The sequence below is a fragment of the Aquarana catesbeiana genome, linkage group LG01 (genome assembly GCF_042186555.1).
Source record: "Aquarana catesbeiana isolate 2022-GZ linkage group LG01, ASM4218655v1, whole genome shotgun sequence".
In the NCBI taxonomy this organism is placed as follows: domain Eukaryota; kingdom Metazoa; phylum Chordata; class Amphibia; order Anura; family Ranidae; genus Aquarana; species Aquarana catesbeiana.
The window spans coordinates 563,462,892-563,486,535 of NC_133324.1; positions in this window are offsets into that span (position 1 = coordinate 563,462,892).

Consider the following 23,644-nt stretch of genomic DNA (forward strand, 5'->3'; position numbering starts at 1 on the left):
AAACCTGTTATGCCCTGTACACACGACCGGTTTTCCTGTCGGAATAAACTCTGAAGGTTTTTCCGACGGAGTTCCAACGGAATTCTGTTGAAACTGTCTTGCATACACATGATCACACCAAAGTCCGACCGTCAAGAACGCGGTGACGTACAGCACGTGTGACGGGACTAGAAAAAGGAAGTTCAATAGCCACTGCGCCACCCTTTGGGCTCCTTCTGCTAATCTCGTGTTTAGCTCGTGTTAGTAGAAGTTTGGTTAGAGACGATTCGCACTTTTCAGACTCCAGCTTTTTCAGATCGTTTTACTGCTGTTCAGTTTGTGCTTGTGGGTTTGTATTTGGTTTTCAGTGCGTGTAGTCAGTTCGTATCTGTTTTTCAGTGCGTTCTTTTCCGCTCGTTGCTGATTTTCAGCAAGCTCTTCACAGGCCTTGCTGTTCTTCAGTGCGTTCTGTTAAGTTCGTTCTGACCAGCCGATCGTTTTGAAACCATGTTGCGGGTACGTACTCGTAGTGGAGTTCGTGCTGTGTGGGGGCTTGGTGTTGGGGTTTATACTTTGACCCAAGTCCAGTCCACGAACAGGGCTAGGAGGAGTTCATGGACCAAGAATTGGTTACTCCAGCGTGACCAATTCTCGCACATGCCTTGGCTTCGTGAGATCCAGGAGATAATCCTGATGATTGCAGGAACGTTCGAAGGATGACGGACCCCCTTTTTCACCATCTGTTGGCTTTGCTGACCCCTTATATCAGCAGACAGGATACCTGCATGAGGCAAGCCATCACTCTGGAGCAGAGGCTAGTCGCCACTTTGCGGTACTTGGCAGCTGGGAGAAACCTGCAGGACCTCAAGTTCTCAACAGGCATCTCCTCCCAGGCTCTGGGGATCATTATCCCAGAGATCTGTTCTGCCATCATCCGGGTCCTGCAGAAGGACTATATTAAGGTAAGTTTTCTCCTTTAACATCACATCATATGTATTTAATGTTTGCTAATGTATTGTATTTCTTTCATCATTCCCTAATTACCATGATTGTAATATGCTGTGAATGTCCCCTTTATCCTCATGCATGCTGGAAGCTATTAATGCTCCTTTTTTGGCCTAAATGCATATTTGCCTTCACTAACCTCCCCAGCATGCTATCCTGGGCCCATATACAAATATAGCCTAGTCACTTAACAATGTATATTGTCAGCTCCATTGTAGTGCTTTACCCAAAACACCCCCTAAAATGTGTACAAATGTTATGTGTGTCCTTAAATGCATTTATAACCCTCCTCCCCTAAAATGTGTCCAAATGTTATTTGTGTTCTTAAATTCATTTATAACCCTCCCCCCCCTAAAATGTGTACAAATGTTATGTGTGTCCTTAAATTCAGGCAGAGTGCTGGAGGCTTTTTTTTTGGGCTCCCAAAGTCACCTCAAACCTATATTTTTGTCTTTAAATACTCCTTAAAATAAATGTTATACTGATGTTGTGCAAGAATGTTTTTGTGTAATCTGCTTGCAATGTTATGTGCAAAAGTACTTATATTTTTTTTTCTTGTTTGACTCCACAGTTTCCTTCAACGCCACAGGAATGGCAGACTGTGGCCTCCCATTTTGCCGACCGTTGGGACTTTCCCAACTGTGGAGGGGCTATAGATGGAAAGCAATGTCCACATCGTGCCACCACCCCATTCGGGGTCTTATTATTATAACTATAAGGGGTTTAATAGTGTAGTGTTAATGGCGGTGGTGTCGGCACAATATGAGTTCCTCTATGTAGACATGGGGAAGAATGGCCGGATGTCGGATGGAGGAGTCTTCGCCCAGACGAAGTTTTACCAGCGTCTCCAGACTGGAGGCCTGGCATTGCCACTTGATGCGGATAACGTGGAAGGACTCCCCTTCGTCTTTATTGCAGATGAAGCGTTCGGTCTGGGCAAGCACCTGATGAGGCCATTCCCCCAAAGAACCCTCACCCCGGAGAGGAGGGTTTTTAACTACCGGCTGGCAAGAGCGAGAAGAGTCATTGAGAATACCTTTGGGATAATGGCCAGCCGGTTCGGCCTGTTTCTGACAGCAATCCATATGGCGGACTACAAAATCAACCATATCATCCTATGATGCTGCATACTGCACAATTATTTAAGAAAAAATTCACAAAATTATATAGCCTCAGTTGGGTCTGAGGCCGGACTTATTACAGAGAATCCCCTGATGGGCCTGGATACTGGCCATCCTGGCTTGGCCCCCCAAAGCGCCCATGAAGTTTGGGAGAAATATGTAAATTATTTTATGGGTAGGGGGGCCATTGCTATGCCAGACAATGTCTAAAAATTTTTTTAATAAAAAAAATATCTGATAAAATCTTGATTTTTCTTTATTGCTTTTGTTTGTTTTTGGCTGTAACCTAGGTTCTCCTAGTACACTTGTAGTGCCAAGTGGATTTTCGTTTAGTAAATAAGGCCCATTGTCACTGTAAACACAAATTCCTTTAAAAAATGGTATTGAGCATTGAAAGAAGAAGCCACACATTGTTTTTGACAACAATTTTTTGTTGTTGTAAATAGGCATGTTTAAGAACATAAAAAACACAAAACTCTGGAACTTACAAAGTTCAACATAGAAAAACAGAAGGCAGTATCAGATATTCTAGTGTCCAAAGTGTCTTGATATTGCCTTCATTAGATGAGGTGATGTCACCCCTGTAAAGGCCAAATTTTGAAGATACACACAAATTGGGGATTTCCCTCCTGATCCCATGTCTATTGTCAACATGTGCTATCTCCCATCATGGGGGATTAATGGACGTGTTTTTGGGGGGGCAACCCCTTCCTCTCACCTACTTCATTTGGGAAGAAGGCGTTGCACTCACCAAATGCGTACATTGAAATCCCCTGATGGCTGATAGCACATGTTGACACACTGTGTTCATCTTCAAAATTTGCTTTTACTAATTCCTAAAAAAAACTGTTTTTAAGACAACAACAATTGAGAAAATGGTTGTATTTTGAAGATCTTTTAAATTCTCCCCAACACATCAGTCATGTTCTTCATTTGTTACTACTTAAAATTTAGTTTGTTTCTTATGATGTCGATTTCATGATTCCTGATGTCCTGGATTAGGAGTTGGCCACTTGCACTGTTGAGCTTGCTCTTCCACAACCAGCAAATCACCTAAAATATTTGGGAAAAACATGTCTTATAAATATGCAGGCATACATATATTACCTGAAGCTGGGGTGTCAGACACTCACCTGTTGTGGTGACAAGTTCGCCAAGTTCCTGCATCTCTCCTTCCTCCAGATCCTCGGGGTGTGGTGTTTGGAGTTCCCCTTCTTTCTCAGGTGGGGGGTTCCTGGTGTCCTCTGTTGAGAGGTGTCCTCCGAGTCTTGGGTCCCCTGAGAAGGAAACAAAAGGTATACTTAACACAGGCATGACCAAATGTATTTAACCTGTATCTGCCCAAAACATCGTATTTAATGAGCGAACGATGTTTACTACGAACGATTACTGTGCCCACTAACCTGAAATGTGCCATTTTAAAATGTCCCACAGTAAAGAAAATCACATGGCGCAGCATACAAGTAATAATAAGAATAATCGGAACACAAGACAAGTACTTACTTTTTCGAAGCACTTTCTTGATCCTTCTGTACTGATCCAGCTCCCTCAGTTTCAGGTCTGACCAGCGTTTCCTTAATTGCTCCTTTGTTCGTCATACCCCAAAATTTGTGTGCAGACTCTTCACAACTTTCTTCATAATTTTGGCCTTTCTCACATTCGGGTTTAGGTACGATCCACTCTTCCCATCATAGTCGTTCCTTCTCAAAATGTCCACCATCTCACCAAAGGACACATTTGAGAACTTAAATCTTCGCCTCCGGGATCGGGATGTTTCTGCCTCTGGGCTTTCCTCCTCCTCGTTACTCCAATTAACAACACACACCTGCTGTGTCATCGCCATGTCACTCCTACTGCGCGCCGAAGAGAAGGGGCGGGGAATACACTAGAAAGAACGTCAGGGGCAGGCGATGCATGCGCAGTGTATATAAAGTAACACGCGTGGGTCGAATATATGTTCGGTGTGCTGAGGAAGGAGGGCGAACGTTCTATAACGAAGGTAAAATGTTTTAACTTTGGAACATCAGTGGCCTATACTGCTGAAAGATTGAGGCTTATATTGGGATAAGATTATGAGAGTTTAGGCTGACATTAGTGTTTTTGTCTTGTGTATTGTCTTTACAGAAAATATGAATCACTTTAAGGACCCAGAATTTATGGCCAGTTTCATTGACAAGTACAGGGAGATGAGGTATTTGTGGGAGGTGAAACACAGCTTATATTATAATAAACAAGTTAGGAAGTCAATGCTGGAGAAACTTCTGGAATTTGTGAAGACTCGGGTCCCCGATGCAACTATCCAGTTCTTGGAAAAGAAAATTGGGATCTTGAGGAAAATGTATAAAAAGGAACATAATAAGATCCAGAAATCACTCCGATCAGGAGCATCAGCAGCGCAAGTGTATGTACCCAGGCTGTAGTACTTCAACAAACTGCGGTTTCTGGACGACCAGACTGAAGCCAGGAAATCACTTTCTACCCTTTCCTGCAGACTTCCCTCCACCCTTCCCTCAACCCCAGCAGAGGCTGACGAGGAACAACCTGGGCCTTCCATCCTGGAAGAAGTGGATACGCCCACCTAGAGCCAGGTATTTTATTTTTACACATATTTATTGTCCTAATATTAATGATGTTAAGTAGATGTTATAATTGATAACAAATTAATGATTTAAAACAAAGAGATTTACATATCAATAGACAGTAGTGGCCAAAAATGTTTGTGACCAGCTTGAAAAATGCTGGGGTCAGAATGATAGTCTTTTCTATTTATTAACATTCAATTTGCAAGTCATGAGCTGAAAATTGTGTGTGATTGATGAAGCAAAAACTAAAACTATGGCAGCCAGGAGGTGAGCGGGCCCAGTGGCAGCCAAGAGGTGAGTGGTCCCAGTAGGAGCCTCACCCAATCCCAGGTGCCTCCCCTCTGCCTTACCACCAAAAGGCCCAGGAAGGGGACAATGACGGAGGAGGCAGCACTGGGCCTCATTAGGGAAGCCAGCAATGTCCTCAGGAGCCCCCCTGACGCTGAAGAGGCCTATGGCTGCTATCTAGCCACCAGGTTGCTAGAATTGGAGAAGGGCCAACGCCTCCTCTGTGAGGGAATTATTTTTGATGCCCTTCAGAAGGGGTTGAGGGGGCCAGCTGACTGAGAACAGCCACATATATGAGCAAGCCCATCCTCCTCCTCCTCTTCCTTCCACAAGTACACCACCAGAGCCACAGCCTCCAAGGTAGTGCTGCAGGGAAGCGTGGAGGGAAGGCTGCAGCGAAGAGAAGAAAGTGATGACCTGGGTTCAGTCTGGTCTGACAAAAGACGCAGGCTGTGGTAGCACCACAGCCTGGGGACAGATATGTCATCTGCTGCTGGTCCTGACCTCTGGGATTCCTGGACCCTATTTTATGGACTCCTCAAGCTTCCAATTTTCTTTTCCGCAGACTTGATGTGTGCTCTGGGGGCCAAAAGGCTTCGCAAATTCAAAACGTTCTCCAGCGTTGCCTTCCTCTTTATTTTGTTACCCAGAATAAATGGATATTTTATTTTCAGAAAATACTTGTGTTTTTCTTTAAATAGGAGAGTTTGTTTGTGAGTAGTCAGGTACATTTCAAAAAGACAATGTAAAATTAACAAAGGACACCAACCTCGTTGAGGTTAATAAAAATACAAGATAATAATGTTATTGTGGTAACTTGACACACACAAAAAAAAATATATGGAGAACACTAGAAAATAATTTTTAATTAAACCTAAAAAAAAGTCAAGCTCTTTAATTTATCAATTAACAAATTATGGCTTGACACTGATGAGCTGCACCGATAGGCAGCACTGATGGACTGCACTGATAGGCAGCACTGATGGACTGCACTGATGGGCATTGATTTGCGGCATTTATGGGTACTGATAAGGCAGCACTGATGAGGCAGCACTAACACTGATAGCTGCACTGATGAGCACTAATAGGTGACACTGGCACTGACAGGTGGCACTGATGAGCTGCACTGATAGGCAGCACTGATAGGTGACAATGGCACTGACAGGTGGCACTGATAGGTGGCACTGATAGGTGGCACTGATGAGCTGCACTGATAGGTGACACTGATGAGCTGCACTGATAGGTGGCACTGGCACTGATAGGTGACACTGGTACTGATAGGTGGCACTGACACTGATTAGCTGCACTAATGAGCACTGGTAGTGATAGGCCTAGGAGGCACTGACAGCCCCCCACTCGCCCTCCCTCCCAAACAGTTAACCCACTTCAGCCAGAGCCAGTACACTGAGCTGCATTTATCTACCCGACTTCCCCAGCCCCATGCAGAGGCAGAGCTTACTTGTTCTTTTACTTGTACAGCTCTTTCTCCTCTTTGCTTGCAGCGACGCCGGCGCTGCCCTCACTCATTTCCCACCAGCATCTCAGCCGGCCTCTGGAAGACGTCATGCCGCCCAGGACTTCAAGGGGAGGAGTGCGCTCAGCCTCAGCGCACTAGTACAGAGGCTATGCAGCGCAGCGTTCTCTGCAAGGCAATGTATGTAGCCGCCGCCGGCCGGCTTACTGTCTTGGGCCTATAATTCTGCTGTCTGGCTAGACTGCAAGGCAATGTAGCGGTTGGCGTTGTGTGGTTGTGTGTAGAATCTATAATCCTGCCCTGGGAATAAGAGCCATTCATGAGTGCCCCCTTCATATGGCGCCCGTGGCACTTGACATATGTGCCATACCCTGGATACGCCACTGGATCATATCCTCCTTAATCTCCTCTTCTCTAGAGAGAATACATTCAGTTCCTCTAATCTTTTCTCATAGCTGAGCTCCTCCATGCCTCTTATCAGTTTGGTTGGTCTTCTCTTCACTTTCTCCAGTTCCCCGATATCCTTTTTATGAACTGGTGCCCAAAACTGAACTGCATATTCCACATGAGGTCTTACTAATGATTTGTACAGGGGCAAAATGATATCTCTCTCTCTGGAGCCCATACCTCTCTTAATACAAGAAAGGATTTTGCTCGCTTTGGAAATTGCAGCTTGGCATTGCGTGCTATTATTAGGCTTATGATCTACCAGAACCCCCAGATCCTTCTCCACCATTGACTCCCCCAGCTGTACCCCCCCTAGTATGTATGATGCATGCATATTCTTAGCCCCCAAGTACATAACTTTACCATCATTTATCAACATTAAACCTCATTTGCCACATAGTTGCCCAATGAAACAGTGCATTGAGGTTGGCTTGTAAGTTGGAGACATCCTGTAAGGATGTTATTCCACTGTATATACTTGGTGTCATCTACAAACACTGAAATGGCACTTTTAATCCCAGACTCTATATCATTTATAAATATATTAAAAAGCAGGGATCCCAACGCTGAACCTTGGGGTGCACCACTGATAACCTTAGACCATTCAGAGTAAGAATCATTAACCACTATTCTCTCAATACGGCCAGTTTTCTATCCATTTACAAACTGATTTTTTCAAGCCTGTAGACTTAACCTTACACATTAGCTGTGTGTGAGGGAACTGTATCAAACACTTTGGCAAAATCTAAATATGCTACGTCCACAGCCACCCCTCTGTCCAAGGTTTTACCTTCCTCCTCATAAAAAGAAATGAGATTTGTCTGACAATTTCTGCCTTTTATGAACCCATACTGTCTGTTACTTAGAATATTTTTTTGCAGCAACAGGTCTAACAGGTCTATAGTTACTTGGTAAAGACTTTGATCCCTTTTTAAATATAGGCACCACATTGGCCCTATGTCAATCCAGTGGTACTATTCCAGTCATTAAAGAGTCCCTAAAAATTTGAAACAATTACTTTGAAATAGGATAGGATATTAGGCAGAAAGTAGCAGGAGGCAGTGATGTTCCAGCAGCCGTAGCTTACTGACAAGTGGGCTCCAGCAATGAGGAGAAGGTGGATGATAAAGTAACAGACAATTTATGGATGTCGCTGCAGAACAGCAATAAAGGAGGATTTTGTTTAGGAGAAGGGCAGCTTGCAAAGGACTGGAAGAAGCAGCTTTCTTAACCCATCTGGAGGTACAGGCCACTGCTTTACTCAAGCTCGGTCCACATAGTTCTGCAGTATGAGCCTTTTTTTAACATATCTGTTGCTGACAGCATTGCTGTGGTCTGCAGATTCTGCCTGTAGTGTATCAGCCATGGTAATAGTACCAGCCTTCTGGGTACCACATGCACGAGAAGACACCTGCACCAACAAAGCTCCATGGGAGCAGCACCTAAAAGAAAAAAGTCAGCAGTAAAAGGCCTTAACTCCTTCTCCTTGTTCCGCACTTTCAACCCCACCTTCTCTGTCAAGCAAAGGTTTCAACCTATGTAGAATTCTACATGCACCACATCATCTCCATCAGCAAAGGCAGGTGTCTTCCCTGCAACTTGTGGAGTGGAAGCAAAAAATGTCCCCAAATCACCCCCATGACCAGTGTCATAATGCCAGCTTAACAAAAATGACTGGCTTTGCAGCTACTCCTATTCCAGCTCCTATTCCAGCTTCGAGCTGGTACCCAACTTCCAGAAGGCCATCACTGCTCTCCACCAGCAAATGTAAAATGTCTGTGTAACTGGACCACACTGTCAGTGACAGGGTACACATATCCATGGACATGTGGTCCATCCAGGGCCGGATTAAGAGCATCATGGGCCTGGTGCTGAAGATTTTAGTGGCCCTTTTTATGGAAATAAATAAAATAAAAATGCAAACTTTTTTATGTTAAAACAAATTAAATATTTAAACAAATTAAATTAAATAGAGAGGGGGTTAAGAGAGAGGGATGGGGTGAGAGGGAGAGAGATTGGTGAGAGAAAGAGGAAGGGTTAGAGAGAGAGAGGAAGGTTGTAAGAGTGGGGGGAGGAGGTGAGAGAGAGGGGGGTGAAAGAGATAGAGGGGTGGGAGAGAGAAAGGGGGCAAAAGAGAGAGGTGAAAGAGAGAAAGGGGGTAGTAGTAGGGTAGTAATATGGTGTACATAGCATGCCATGGCCAACTTTGGGTGGAGCCACATTGCGGTAAGAATGGAAGGGGCTGCCCTTCATGTGATGCATGGAAATGTGCACGTTTTGTCACATCTGCATGGTGCGAATAGAGCCTTACACTTACCATCAATGTTGTACATCCTCAATGTCTGCAGCATTCAGCAAAGGTGATGGTGGGGCAGGGCTCAGGGGGTTTGACATACCTGAATGCTCTAACAATTTACATATTAATGCCGTCTGTAATTCACATATTGGTGCCACCCCCGATTTACATATCAATGCTGCTGTGATTTACATAACAATCATGTGTAAACTGCACAGAGCAGGGCTGGGCAGCATTCGTGACTCACTCACACCCCTGGGCTAAGCCTATTTGCAGCTTCAATAGCCCCTATGTTAATCCGATCCTGGGTCCAGCAAGCATTGGGCAGAGATGCTACATCTCCTTCACGACGCACTGAGTCAATCTGATGGTGGCTAGGGAGGATTTAGGACAGGTATACTGCTGGTGTTGCCCCTACCTGTCTTATATGTTGGTGACAGTGTAGTCACTTGTACCCCTGTTTTGCAGCTTGTGTATCACAGGGACAGAAGCCACACTGGGCTAAGAGCTGCTGGCAGCTCTCTAGGCCCAGGCTAAGAGGTGGCTAACACCATCTCCAGCCAGGCAAGGTGTGACAATGACTCTTATTTGTTGTCTATCCTTTAGCAGGGGAAATTCACACATGCACGTCTGCAATCTGGCAGTGCAGTGGCTCCTTATTAAGTACCATGTCTTCCAGGAGGTCTTTTGTCAGGCCAGAAGGGTGGGTGGCCTGGTCAGTGTGTGTCTGTCAGAAATGCAGTGACACCTCTAAAGGCTGGAACTTCACATTGGCCATGCTGCAGAGGCTGCACCAGCAGCAGTAGGCTATCAATGAGTACCTGTGCAATTATGATACAATGACAGGCTCTGGGTAATTGGGGTTCTTTTCACCACATGAGTCACTCATTATTCAAGATGTGTGCAGAATTTTGGACAGGTGTGTGGTAAGCCGCAGCAAGGAATGTATTAGTGATACAATCCTTTTCAGGAAAGGGGTTGAGGTGCTGGCCATGTGGAGGAAATAGGGTAGGCTTCTGGGAGTAAACCCCACCCATTCCCTGGCATTTTGCATGGGCTTTAACTTTGTTTTTTAGGAGTAAACTTTCCTATAGCTTTTTAGATCTGTTATGGCTGCTATTTCCACCGTTGAGTTTTATTTTTTGTTTGTCTTTTTTTTTTATTATTCCCTCTCTATATGTGTTGGGTTGTATGTTGTTATCGTCGTTTATGATGTTTGTAAATAAAAGAAATAAAAAAATTATTTGATTAAAAAAAAAAAAGTACTACAGCCAAAGCGATCTGAAAAAGCAATTTTTTAAAAAGTTGTGTAGCACGGCCCCCTTGGGGACAGCTGAGAATTACCTGCTCATCTGCACGGCCATGACAAAGTGAACCTTCTAACCCATCTGACACTCTGGGTTCAGACATCCTATTAACACTATAAAGCAAGAATCAAACAACCTAGTAGAATAAGGTTCTGAAATATTTTACTTAAACCCAAATTGGGAAGGTTGTTTCACAAAAGGAAGGAATAGATCTGCTGAGCTGGGATAACAGCACCAACTCAGCAAACAGATTCCTCCCGAAGACACAACAATGGTTAAATGATGGATAATGCTATATACACAAGTGTACACTATATTAGGATTCGAAGTCACCTCCGAGAGCTAATCTCCTGCTGGTGTTTTATATATATATATATATATATATATATATATATACAGTATCTCACAAAAGTGAGTACACCCCTCACATTTTTGTAAATATTTTCTTATATCTTTTCATGTGACAACACTGAAGAAATGACACTTTGCTACAATGTATAACAGTATAAATTTGCTTTCCCCTCAGAATAACTCAACACACAGCCATTAATGTCTAAACCGCTGGCAACAAAAGTGAGTACACCCCTAAGTGAAAATGTCCAAATTGGGCTCAATTATCCATTTTCCCTCCCCTGTGTCATGTGACTCGTTAGTGTTTCAAGGTCCCAGGTGTGAATGGGGAGCAGGTGTGTTAAATTTGGTGTTATCCCTCTCACTCTCTCATACAGGTCATTGGAAATTCAATATGGCACCTCATGGCAAAGAACTCTCTGAGGATCTGAAAAAAAGAATTGTTGCTCCACATAAAGATGGCCTTGGCTATAAGAAGATTGCCAAGACCCTGAAACTGAGCTTTAGCATGGTGGCCAAGACCGTACAGCGGTTTAACAGGACAGGTTCCACTCAGAACAGGCCTCGCCATGGTCGACCAAAGACGTTGAGTGCACGTGCTCAGCATCAAATCCAGAGGTTGTCTTTGGGAAATAGATGTATGAGTGCTGCCAGCATTGCAGCAGAGGTTGAAGGGGTGGGGGGTCAGCCTGTCAGTGCTCAGACCATACGCCACACACTGCATCAAATTGGTCTGCATGGCTTTCGTCCCAGAAGGAAGCCTATTGTAAAGATGATGCACAAGAAAGCCTGCAAACAGTTTGCTGAAGACAAGCAGACTAAGGACATGGATTACTGGAACCATGTCCTGTGGTCTGATGAGACCAAGATAAACTTATTTGGATCAGATGGTGTCAAGTGTGTGTGGTGGAAACCAAGTGAGGAGTACAAAGACAAGTGTGTCTTGCCTACAGTCAAGCATGGTGATGGGAGTGTCATGGTCTGGGGCTGCATGAGTGCTGCCGGTGTTCTGTCAAGAAGTGCCCCCATCGGATAGTGCCCGGCCTGAACTGCGCATGCGCAATGCATGCGCCGTACGTAACAGCAGAACAGCTGATTTTAACATCAGCTGTTCTTACGGCGAGACATGCGCAATAGAGTCGATAGATTATTTCTTTTCTCTCAGATTGTGCCCCGCGCTCCCGTGGCGAGTTCATGTGCATGATGGATGGTTTTCTACACTTTGTGGGTGGAATTAGTTGGCCACTGCACCAAAAAAAAAACTTTGTGATGGGCAGATTTTTAGATTTCTTGTGGGCGGAATTAGATGGGCAGTGCAGCAAAAAAATATAACTCTGTGATGGGCGCATTTCTATATTTCTTGTGGGCGAAATTAATGGGCACTTTTGGCCATAATTAGATGGCCAGTGTTGCAAAAAAAAAAATACGGATTTATGCTTGTGGGGCGTGTTTAGCTAACTGATGGGCGTCAATTACATGGCCAGTGCTGCAAAAAAATGATGGACGGATTTTTACATTTCTTGTGGGCGGATTTATGGGCACTTTGGGGCAGTGCTGCAAAATGTAAAAAATTTGTGATGGGCGGATTTCTACTTTTCTTGTGCGCTCCATTTGTGCCAATCATATGCAGCCACTTGTGCCCGTCATATGCAGCCATTTGTGCCCGTCATATGCAGCCATTTGTGCCCGTCAAATGCAGCTACTTGTGCCAATCATATGCAGCCATTTGGGCCCATCAAATGCAGCCACTTCATATGCAGCCATTTGTGCCCATCAAATGCAGCCACTTGTGCCCATCACATGCAGCCACTTGTGCCAATCAAATGCAGCCAATTGTGCCCGTGATATGCATCCACTTGTGCCCGTCCACTGTGCCCATCATATGCTTTCACTTGTGCCAATCAAATGCAGCCACTTGTGCCTGTCATATGCAGCCACTTGTGCCCGTCCACTGTGCCCATGATATGCAGCCACATGTGCCCGTCAAATGCAGCCAGGCGCGTCCCCCGGCTCGGCTGTCACTTCACTAACCCCCCCATGGCCGGTCCGGTCACGCTTACCTAGTCAGGGAGCTTTCTCCTCCTCTTCTGTAGCGACGGCTGCGGCTCCTGTGTCCGCTCGGCTCCTTAGGCTTCCTCCGCCATGTCTCCTCTTCTGCCAAAGCATTAGGCATCCAATAGGATCGCCTAATGATTTGGCCAATCGGAAGACAGGTCTCACTGACCTGCCTCCTGATTGGCAGGGAGGAACAGTAGTGTGAAAATAGCGAAAATTCATTTGCTATGCCACACAACAGGGTGGGATCGGGATGCAGTGCTCTGCGCCCCAAGCCCACCCAATTTTGAAGCCTATTAGAGCCTCTGGCTCTAATTCTATGTTTCAAAATACACACCCCGCCATACTAATTCATGTGTCCGGTATCCTGAAAGGGGGCGGGCACATGAATAGGGGTGTTGGGGGGGGGGCGCGCCCATGCGCCCACAATGCACAGGACGCCACTGGTCTTTGATCTCTGTCAATTGCTTGGGGCTGGATCGCCTCCGCTGCTTTTCCTCCAATCAGGGGCCAAAGAAGCGCGAGTTTACCTGTAGCCCTCACACTGGAGACTTGTACACCATCATCATTGGGTCCCAGGACGGTGGGTACTGGGTCCCCCAAGGGCAAAGCGCATGTGTGACCCGCTTTGGGGTCACTGGTGGCTTAGGGAGAAGGAGAGGGCCCTTGGTTGGACGTGGGAAAAGGAGATTGCTCCTGGGTGGACGTGGGAGAAGAAGAGGGCTCCTGGGTGGATGTGGGAGAAGGAGATTGCTCCTGGGTGGATGTGGGAGAAGGAGATTGCTCCTGGGTGGATGTGGGAGAAGGAGAGGGCCCCTGGGTGGATGTGGGAGAAGGAGAGGGCCCCTGGGTGGACGTGGGAGAAGGAGAGGGTCCCTGGCTGGCTGGTGGAGAAGGAGAGAGCCCCTGGGTAGCCGGTGGAGAAGGAGAGAGCCCTTGGGTGGCTGGAGGAGAAGGAGAGGGGCTCTCTCCTTTTTCCACTGGGGCTCTCTTCTTCTCCTCCAGCCACCCAGGGGCTCTCTCCTTCTCCACCGGCCACCCAGGGGCTCTCTCCTTCTCCACTGGCCACCCAGGGGCTCTCTCCTTCTCCTCCAGCCACCCAGGGGCTCTCTCCTTCTCCACCGGCCACCATGGGGCTCTCTCCTTCTCCACCGGCCACCCAGGGGCCCTCTTCTTCACTAAATGGCCCTCTCCTCCTCCAAACACCCAGGTGCCCTCTCCTTCTCCCCCGGCCACCCAGGGGCCCTCTCCTCCTCCAAACACACAGGTGCCCTCTCCTTCTCCCCCGGCCACCCAGGGGCCCTCTTCTTGACTAAATGGCCACCCAGTGGTCATCTCCTCCTCCAAACACGCAGGTGCTCTCTCTTTCTCCACCGGCCATCCAGGGGCTCTCTCCTTCTCCAGCCGCCCAGGGGCTCTCTCCTTCTCCACCGGCCACCCAGGGGCTCTGTCCTTCTCCTCCAGCCATCCAGGGGCTCTCTCCTTCTCCCCTGGCCACCCAGGGGCCCTCTTGTTGACTAAATGGCCACCCAGGGGCCCTCTACTCCTCCAAACACCCAGGTGCTCTCTCCTTCTTCTCCACCGGCCACCCAGGGGCTCTCTCCTTCTTCTCCAGCCACCCAGGGGCTCTCTCCTTCTCCACTGGCCACCCAGGGGCTCTCTCCTTCACTTCCAGCTGCCCAGGGGCTCTCTCCCTCTCCATCGGCCACCCAGGGGCCCTCTTGTTGACTAAGTGACCACCCAGGGTCCTTCTCCTCCTCCAAACACCCAGGTGCCCTCTCCTTCTCTCCGGCCACCCAGGGGCCCTCTTGTTGACTAAGTGGCCACCCAGGGGCCCTCTCCACCTCCAAACACCCAGGTGCTCTCTCCTTTTCTACCGGCCACCCAGGGGCTCTCTTCTCCTCCAGCCGCCCAGGGGCTCTCTCCTTCTCCACCAGCCACCCAGGGGCTCTCTCCTTCTCCACTGGCCACCCAGGGGCTCTCTCCTTCTCCAGCCGCCCAGGGGCTCTCTCCTTCTCCACTGGCCACCCAGGGGCTCTGTCCTTCTCCTCCAGCCATCCAGGGGCTCTCTCCTTCTCCCCTGGCCACCCAGGGGCCCTCTTGTTGACTAAATGGCCACCCAGGGGCCCTCTACTCCTCCAAACACCCAGGTGCTCTCTTCTTCTCCAGCGGCCACCCAGGGGCTCTCTCCTTCTTCTCCAGCCACCCAGGGGCTCTCTCCTTCTCCACTGGCCACCCAGGGGCTCTCTCCTTCACTTCCAGCTGCCCAGGGGCTCTCTCCCTCTCCATCGGCCACCCAGGGGCCCTCTTGTTGACTAAGTGGCCACCCAGGGTCCCTCTCCTCCTCCAAACACCCAGGTGCCCTCTCCTTCTCTCCGGCCATCCAGGGGCCCTCTTGTTGACTAAGTGGCCACCCAGGGGCCCTCTCCACCTCCAAACACCCAGGTGCTCTCTCCTTTTCCACTGGCCACCCAGGGGCTCTCTTCTCCTCCAGCCGCCCAGGGGCTCTCTCCTTCTCCACCGGCCACCCAGGGGCTCTCTCCTTCTCCACTGGCCATCCAGGGGCTCTCTCCTTCTCCTCCAGCCACCCAGGGGCTCTCTCCTTCTCCACAGGCCACCATGGGGCTCTCTCCTTCTCCATCGGCCACCCAGGGGCCCTCTTCTTCACTAAATGGCCACCCAGGGGCCCTCTCCTCCTCCAAACACCCAGGTGCCCTCTTCTTCTCCCCCAGCCACCCAGGGGCCCTCTCCTCCTCCAAACACACAGATGCCCTCTCCTTCTCCCCCGACCACCCAGGGGCCCTCTTGTTGACTAAATGGCCACCCAGGGGCCATCTCCTCCTCCAAACATGCAGGTGCTCTCTCCTTCTCCACTGGCCACCCAGGGGCTCTCTCCTTCTCCTTCAGCCGCCCAGGGGCTCTCTCCTTCTCCACCGGCCACCCAGGGGCTCTGTCCTTCTCCTCCAGCTGTCCAGGGGCTCTCTCCTTTTCCACTGGCCGCCCAAGGCCCTCTCCTTCTCCAGCCCCCCAGGGGCTCTCTCCTTCTCCACTGGCCACCCAGGGGCTCTCTCCTTCTCCTCCAGCTGCCCAGGGGCTCTCTCCTTCTCCATCGGCCGCCCAAGGCCCTCTCCTTCTCCAGCCCCCCAGGGGCTCTCTCCTTCTCCACTGGCCACCCAGGGGCTCTCTCCTTCTCCTCCAGCTGCCCAGGGGCTCTCTCCTTCTCTATCAGCCACCCAGGGGCCCTCTTCTTCACTAAATGGCCACCCAGGGTCCCTCTCCTCCTCCAAACACCCAGGTGCCCTCTCCTTCTCTCCGGCCACCCAGGGGCCCTCTCCTCCTACAAACACCCAGATGCCCTCTCCTCCCCCGGCCACCCAGGGGCCCTCTTGTTGACTAAGTGGCCACCCAGGGGCCCTCTCCTCCTCCAAACACCCAGGTGCTCTCCCCTTCTCCACCGGCCACCCAGGGGCTCTCTTCTTCACTTCCAGCTGCCCAGGGGCTCTCTCCTTCTCCATCGGCCACCCAGGGGCCCTCTTGTTGACTAAGTGGCCACCCAGGGTCGCTTTTGTCCTCCAAACACCCAGGTGCCCTCTCCTTCTCTCCGGCCACCCAGGGGCCCTCTTGTTGACCAAGTGGTCACCCAGGGGCCCTCTCCTCCTCCAAACACCCAGGTGCTCTCTCCTTTTCCACTGGCCACCCAGGGGCTCTCTTCTCCTCCAGCTGCCCAGGGGCTCTCTCCTTCTCCACCGGCCACCCAGGGGCTCTCTCCTTCTCCTCCAGCTGCTCAGGGGCTCTCTCCTTCTCCATCGGCCACCCAGGGGCCCTCTTGTTGACTAAGTGGCCACCCAGGGTCCCTCTCCTCCTCCAAACACCCAGGTGCCCTCTCCTTCTCTCCGGCCACCCAGGGGCCCTCTTGTTGACTAAGTGGCCACCCAGGGGCCCTCTCCACCTCCAAACACCCAGGTGCTCTCTCCTTTTCTACCGGCCACCCAGGGGCTCTCTTCTCCTCCAGCCGCCCAGGGGCTCTCTCCTTCTCCACCAGCCACCCAGGGGCTCTCTCCTTCTCCAGCCGCCCAGGGGCTCTCTCCTTCTCCACTGGCCACCCAGGGGCTCTGTCCTTCTCCTCCAGCCATCCAGGGGCTCTCTCCTTCTCCCCTGGCCACCCAGGGGCCCTCTTGTTGACTAAATGGCCACCCAGGGGCCCTCTACTCCTCCAAACACCCAGGTGCTCTCTTCTTCTCCAGCGGCCACCCAGGAGCTCTCTCCTTCTTCTCCAGCCACCCAGGGGCTCTCTCCTTCTCCACTGGCCACCCAGGGGCTCTCTCCTTCACTTCCAGCTGCCCAGGGGCTCTCTCCCTCTCCATCGGCCACCCAGGGGCCCTCTTGTTGACTAAGTGGCCACCCAGGGGCCCTCTCCTCCTCCAAACACCCAGGTGCTCTCTCCTTTTCCACTGGCCACCCAGGGGCTCTCTTCTCCTCCAGCCGCCCTCTCCTTCTCCACCGGCCACCCAGGGGCTCTCTCCTTCTCCTCCAGCCACCCAGGGGCTCTCTCCTTCTCCACCGGCCACCATGGGGCTCTCTCCTTCTCCATCGGCCACCCAGGGGCCCTCTTCTTCACTAAATGGCCACTCAGGGGCCCTCTCCTCCTCCAAACACCCAGGTGCCCTCTTCTTCTCCCCCGGCCACCCAGGGGCCCTCTCCTCCTCCAAACACACAGATGCCCTCTCCTTCTCCCCCCGCCACCCAGGGGCCCTCTTGTTGACTAAATGGCCACCCAGGGGCCATCTCCTCCTCCAAACACGCAGGTGCTCTCTCCTTCTCCACCGGCCACCCAGGGGCTCTCTCCTTCTCCTTCAGCTGCCCAGGGGCTCTCTCCTTCTCCACTGGCCACCCAGGGGCTCTGTCCTTCTCCTCCAGCCGTCCAGGGGCTCTCTCCTTTTCCACCGGCCACCCAGGGGCTCTCTCGTTCTCCAGCCACCCAGGGGCACTCTCCTTCTCCACTGGCCACCCAGGGGCTCTCTCCTTCTCCTCCAGCTGCCCAGGGGCTCTCTCCTTCTCCATCGGCCACCCAGGGGCCCTCTTCTTCACTAAATGGCCACCCAGGGTCCCTCTCATCCTCCAAACACCCAGGTGCCCTCTCCTCTCCGGCCACCCAGGGGCCCTCTCCTCCTACAAACACCCAGATGCCCTCTCCTCCCCCGGCCACCCAGGGGCCCTCTTGTTGATTAAGTGGCCACCCAGGGGCCCTCTCCTCCTCCAAACACCCAGGTGCTCTCTCCTTCTCCACCGGCCACCCAGGGGCTCTCTTCTTCTCCTCCAGCTGCCCAGGGGCTCTCTCCTTCTCCACTGGCCACCCAGGGGCTCTCTCCTTCTCCACTGGCCACCCAGGGGCTCTTTCCTTCTCCTCCAGCCGCCCAGGGGCTCTCTCCTTCTCCACCGGCCACCCAGGGGCTCTGTCCTTCTCCTCCAGCCGTCCAGGGGCTCTCTCCTTTTCCACCGGCCACCCAGGGGCTCTCTCCTTCTCCTCCAGCCGCCCAGGGGCTCTCTCCTTCTCCACCGGCCACGCAGGGGATCTTTCCTTCTCCCCCGGCCACGCATGGGCTCTCTCCTTCTCCACTGGCCACCCAGGGGCTCTCTCCTTGTCCACCGGTCAGCCAGGGACTCTCTCCTTCTCCCACGTCCACCCAGGGGCCCTCTCCTTCTCCCACGTCCACCCAGGAGCCCTCTCCTTCTCCCACGTCCACCCAGGGGTCACACATGCACTGTGCCTTCGGGGGACCCAGTACCCACCGTCCTGGGACCCCATGATGATGGTGTACAAGTCTGCAGTGTGAGGGCTACAGGTAAACTCGCACTCATCTTCTTTGGCCCCTGATTGGAGGAGAAGCAGCAAAGGCGATACAGCCCCCAGCAATTGACAGAGATCAAAGACCAGTGGCGGCCCGTGCATTGTGGGCGCACAGGCGCCGCCCCCCTGACACCTCTGCCGCCCTCCCTATTCATGTGCCCGGCCCCTTTCAGGACGCCGGACACATGAATTACTATGGCGGGGATAGGCGGGGTGTGTATTTTGAAGCATGTGATTAGAGCCAGAGGCTCTAATAGGCTTCAAAATTGGAAGGGCTCGGGGCGCAGAGCTCCGCATCCCGATCCCACCCTGTTGTATGGCATAGCAAATTAATTTTCTCTATTTTCACACTAAAGTTCCTCCCTGCCAATCAGGAGGCAGGCCAGTAAGACCTGTCTCCCGATTGGCCAAAGCATTAAGCGATCCTATTGGATGCCTAACGCTTTGGCCAATCGGGAGACAGGTCTCACTGACCTGCCTCTTGATTGGCAGAGAGGAACGTTAGTGTGAAAATAGCAAAAATTAATTCGCTATGCCACACAACAGGGTAATTGGCACAAGTGGCTGCATATGATGGACACAGTGGCTGCATATGATGGGCACAGTGGACGGGCACAAGTGGATACATAGGACGGCAACAAGTGTCTGCATTTGATTGGCACAAATGGCTGCATATGATGGGCACAAGTAGCTGCATATGATGGGCACAAATGGCTGCATATGAAGTGGCTGCATTTGATTGGCTCAAGTGGCTGCATTTGACGGGCACAAATGGCTGCATATGACAGGCACAAGTGGCTGCATATGATTGGCACAAGTGGCTGCATTTGACAGGCACAAATAGATGCATATGATTGGCACAAGTGGCTGCATATGATTGGCAAAAGTGGCTGCATTTGACGGGCACAAATGGCTGCATATGACGGGCACAAGTGGCTGCATTTGATTGCCACAAATGGTGCCCACAAGAAAAGTAGAAATCTGCCCATCACAATTTTTTTTATATTTTTCAGCACTGCCCAAAGTGCCCATAAATCCACCCACAAGAAATGTAAAAATCCGCCCATCACAAAGTTAAATTTTTTTGCAGCACTGGCCATGTAATTGGCGTCCATAAGTTAGCTAAACACACCCCACAAGCATAAATTCGCCAATTACAAAGTATTTTTCTTTTGCAGCACTGCTCATCTAATTATGGCCAAAAGTGCCCATTAATTTCACCCACAAGAAATTTAAAAATGCGCCCATCACAAAGTTATATTTTTTTGCTGCACTGGCCATCTAATTCCGCCCACAAGAAATCTAAAAATCCGCCCATCACAAAGTTTTATTGTCTGCCCATCACAAAGTTTTATTTTTTTGGTGCAGTGGCCAGCTAATTCCGCCCACAAAGTTTAGAAAACCACCCATCATGCGCATGAACTCGCCATGGGAGCACGGGGCACAATCTGAGAGAAAAGGAAAAATCTATCGACTCTTATGCGCATGCACCGTCTCACCGTAAGAACAGCTGATGTTAAAATCAGCTGTTCTGCTGTTACATACGGCGCATGCGTTTCCCATGCGCAGTTCAGGCCAGGCACTATCCGTTGGGGGGCACTTCTCGACAGAACACCGGCACTGGGGAGCTACAGTTCATTGAGGGAACCATAATTGCCAACATGTACTGTGACATACTGAAGCCGAGCATGATCCCCATCCTTCGGACACTGGGTTGCAGGGCAGTATTCCAACATGATAACGACCCCCAACACACCTCCATGATGACCACTGCCTTGCTAAAGAAGCTGAGGGTAAAGGTGATGGACTGGCCAAGCATGTCTACAGATCTAAACCCTATTGAGCATCTGTGGGGCATCCTCAAACGAAAGGTGGAGGAGTGCAAGGTCTCTAACTTCCACCAGCTCCGTGATGTCATCATGGGGAGTGGAAGAGGACTCCAGTGGCAACCTGGGAAGCTCTGGTGAACTCCATGCCCCAGAGGGTTAAGGCAATGCTGGAAAATAATGGTGGCCACACAATTTATTGACACTTTGGGCCCAATTTGGACATTTTAACTTAGGGGTTTACTCACTTTTGTTGCCAGCGGTTTAGACATTAATGGCTGTGTGTCGAGTTATTTTGAGGGGACAGCAAACTTACACTGTTATACAAGCTATACACTCACAACTTTGCATTGTAGCAAAGTGTAATTTCTTCAGTGTTGTCTACAAAAATGTGAGGGGTGTACTCACTTTTGTGAGATACTGTATATATATATATGTATATATATATATATATATATATATATATATATATGTGTGTGTGTGTGTACGCGGCATTAGGATGGATGCATAGCAGCAGATTCAAAGAGGACTTTACGCCCCATAACTCACTCTGTTGGCACACAGATATAAGGTCACTGGCTACACGAATAGTCACGGGACAAACAACGTTTAGAACACGGAAATGTACAAAGCTTTCTGGTAACAGTCCATATCGCTACATCCTCCCCCCCGCTTGAAAGTCTTTGGTCCCTAAAGACAGGGTATGACCCAAATCACTTTACTGCATGAGATAGTCAATGATTCGTCTACTAAACTAGAGGTTGTAACAGCTAACAACTGGCTTGATGAAGGATCCTCTGATAATAAACTATATACATCAGTAGAAGAGGAATCATGTTAAGTTTATGACAGGCCAAATGTAGACCAGTAGCCCACCCAGTAGTGTCAGTGGGTGGATCAAGGTCATCCTTCACCAAAGACTCGTTAAAAGAGGCAAGTGATTGGGTGGGCCGATGAGCAGTGGGTATGAGTTCATCAGAGCATTCTTCAAGGGTATCATAGGTCAACCTCTTTGGGGGACATATTTCCTGTCTCAGCCGAGAGTGCATGTCTTCCACAGAATCAGGTCCCTGTTCGGTTCCCCATTGACTGCATCCAGCTTCTGGTTCAGACTCTGCTTCAGTCTCTGGCTCCATTTCAGGTTCTGGTTCAATTACAGGTTCTGATTCTGGTTCCGGTTCTGGTGTTATCTCTCCTTCAATTCTTTCAGTAGGAGGAAGGGATGCACCAACCAAAGCAAGTATTTCACTGTGTTCCAGCTTGACTTCTTCAGCTTCCAACAGTGGACCAGAGGCTATGGCCTCAGTATAAGGCATGTGAGGGTCTGTTCCTAAACAGTGTTCTTCCCCAGCTGCAGAGTCTGGAGGATCAACTCCCATAGAGTGTACCCATAACCAATCCAAAGGTACTTCCTCATCATCATTTTCCTCTTCCAGAGGTGTGGTGGTACATGGTTTTCTGTTTCGAGACCTCAATGTTGGAGGCTTAAATGGCTCAGAATAAGGGGCGGAAGGTACCTGTACAGCCTCTGAGATAGACAATAGGTGATTTTATTAGCTCTGTCTTCCCTTCTGGCCTAATCTGATATACAGGAAGTCCCAGTAGTCGTTGGCAAACAATGTAAGGTTGGGAACGCCATTGTTACAATAGTTTATGTTTTCCTGGCACTCCTAGATTGCGTAAAAACACCCGATCCCAAGGTTGGAGATCTTGAACTCTTACTTTAGGATCGAAGTTCCTCTTATTCCTTTGTTCTCTGATGTGAGAGGCTTCCTTTGCTTTTTCATAGGCTACCTTCAGATTCTTCCTTAGCCTATCAACATAACCCTTGTAAGAGGCTTGAGAGGTATGATCAGCAGAGGTTCCAAAGGCTAGATCCATTGGTAAGCGGGCCTCTCTCCCAAACATCAGTCTGTAAGGGGAGTATCCGGAAGCATCATTTGAGGTACTATTGTAGGCGTGGACTATTGCAGCAATATGGTCTCCCCAATGCTGTTTCTTCTCTAGTGGGAGGGTACCCAACATGTTTAGGAGCGTACGATTAAACCGCTCTGGCTGTGGATCACCTTGAGGGTGGTAAGGGGTACTTCTCGATTCCTTTATGTTCAAGAGTTCACACAGTCTGCGGATTACTTTCAAAGTCCAGGCCTTGATCTGAGTGTAGACGGTGAGGGAGCCCATAATGAACAAAGAACTTCTCTACTAAAGTCTTGGCCACTGTGCTGGCTTTTTGATCTCTGATGGGGAAGGCCTGGGCATATCGGGTGAAATGATCTGTCACAACCAGGACATTATATCAGTATTGTGGTGTATAGGAAATCCGCCCCCTCCTATATGCCAAATGCTGCGCTACTGGAAACAAAGCCTCAAATTGAGCAGCCGCTTACAATGTGTATAAATATGTGAAAAACAATTGATTCACCATAAACTAGCCCCAACCAATGGTGAAATCAAATAGCAGCGCTAAATCAATTAACCTCAATACAATTGAAAAAATTGAATAATAATTTATACTAGAATGCATCAACACAATGTGAACCGTGTCAAAGAAACAAAATCAATTAAGTGAATAAAAGATCTCCATGAGATCTTTGTGCTGAAAAGACTTTTAAATCAAAATAAAATATGAAAAGTCCAACAATAAGTGATAAGTAGAAAATAATATCATTGGTGATAATCCATAACGTGATACGGTGCAGATCTTCAATAAATCAATCTTCCACCACACCTCTGTGACTGTGATTCCACTCCCCTTAGGCGAATAAACTCACCAGCTCCTCTTGCCTCACACTCTCGTGTTCGGCTTTAAGGCTTTATCCCACACAGAAGGGGGCAAAGTGATGGCCTCCTATGATTCACCGTTATACATCCAGAGTATTTCAATAAAGTGCTCTCTCTCTGCACACCACTCCCCTTTTTTTTTTTACTGATCCTATCCCGTTCACAATAGGGCATGCTGGGGGTAGTTTAGCATCCTTGTGGATTTTAGGAAGCGTATAAATCACTGGAATTCTACAGACGCTAGGGACCAAATATCTCTTTTCCCTAAGATTCAAGGCATTATT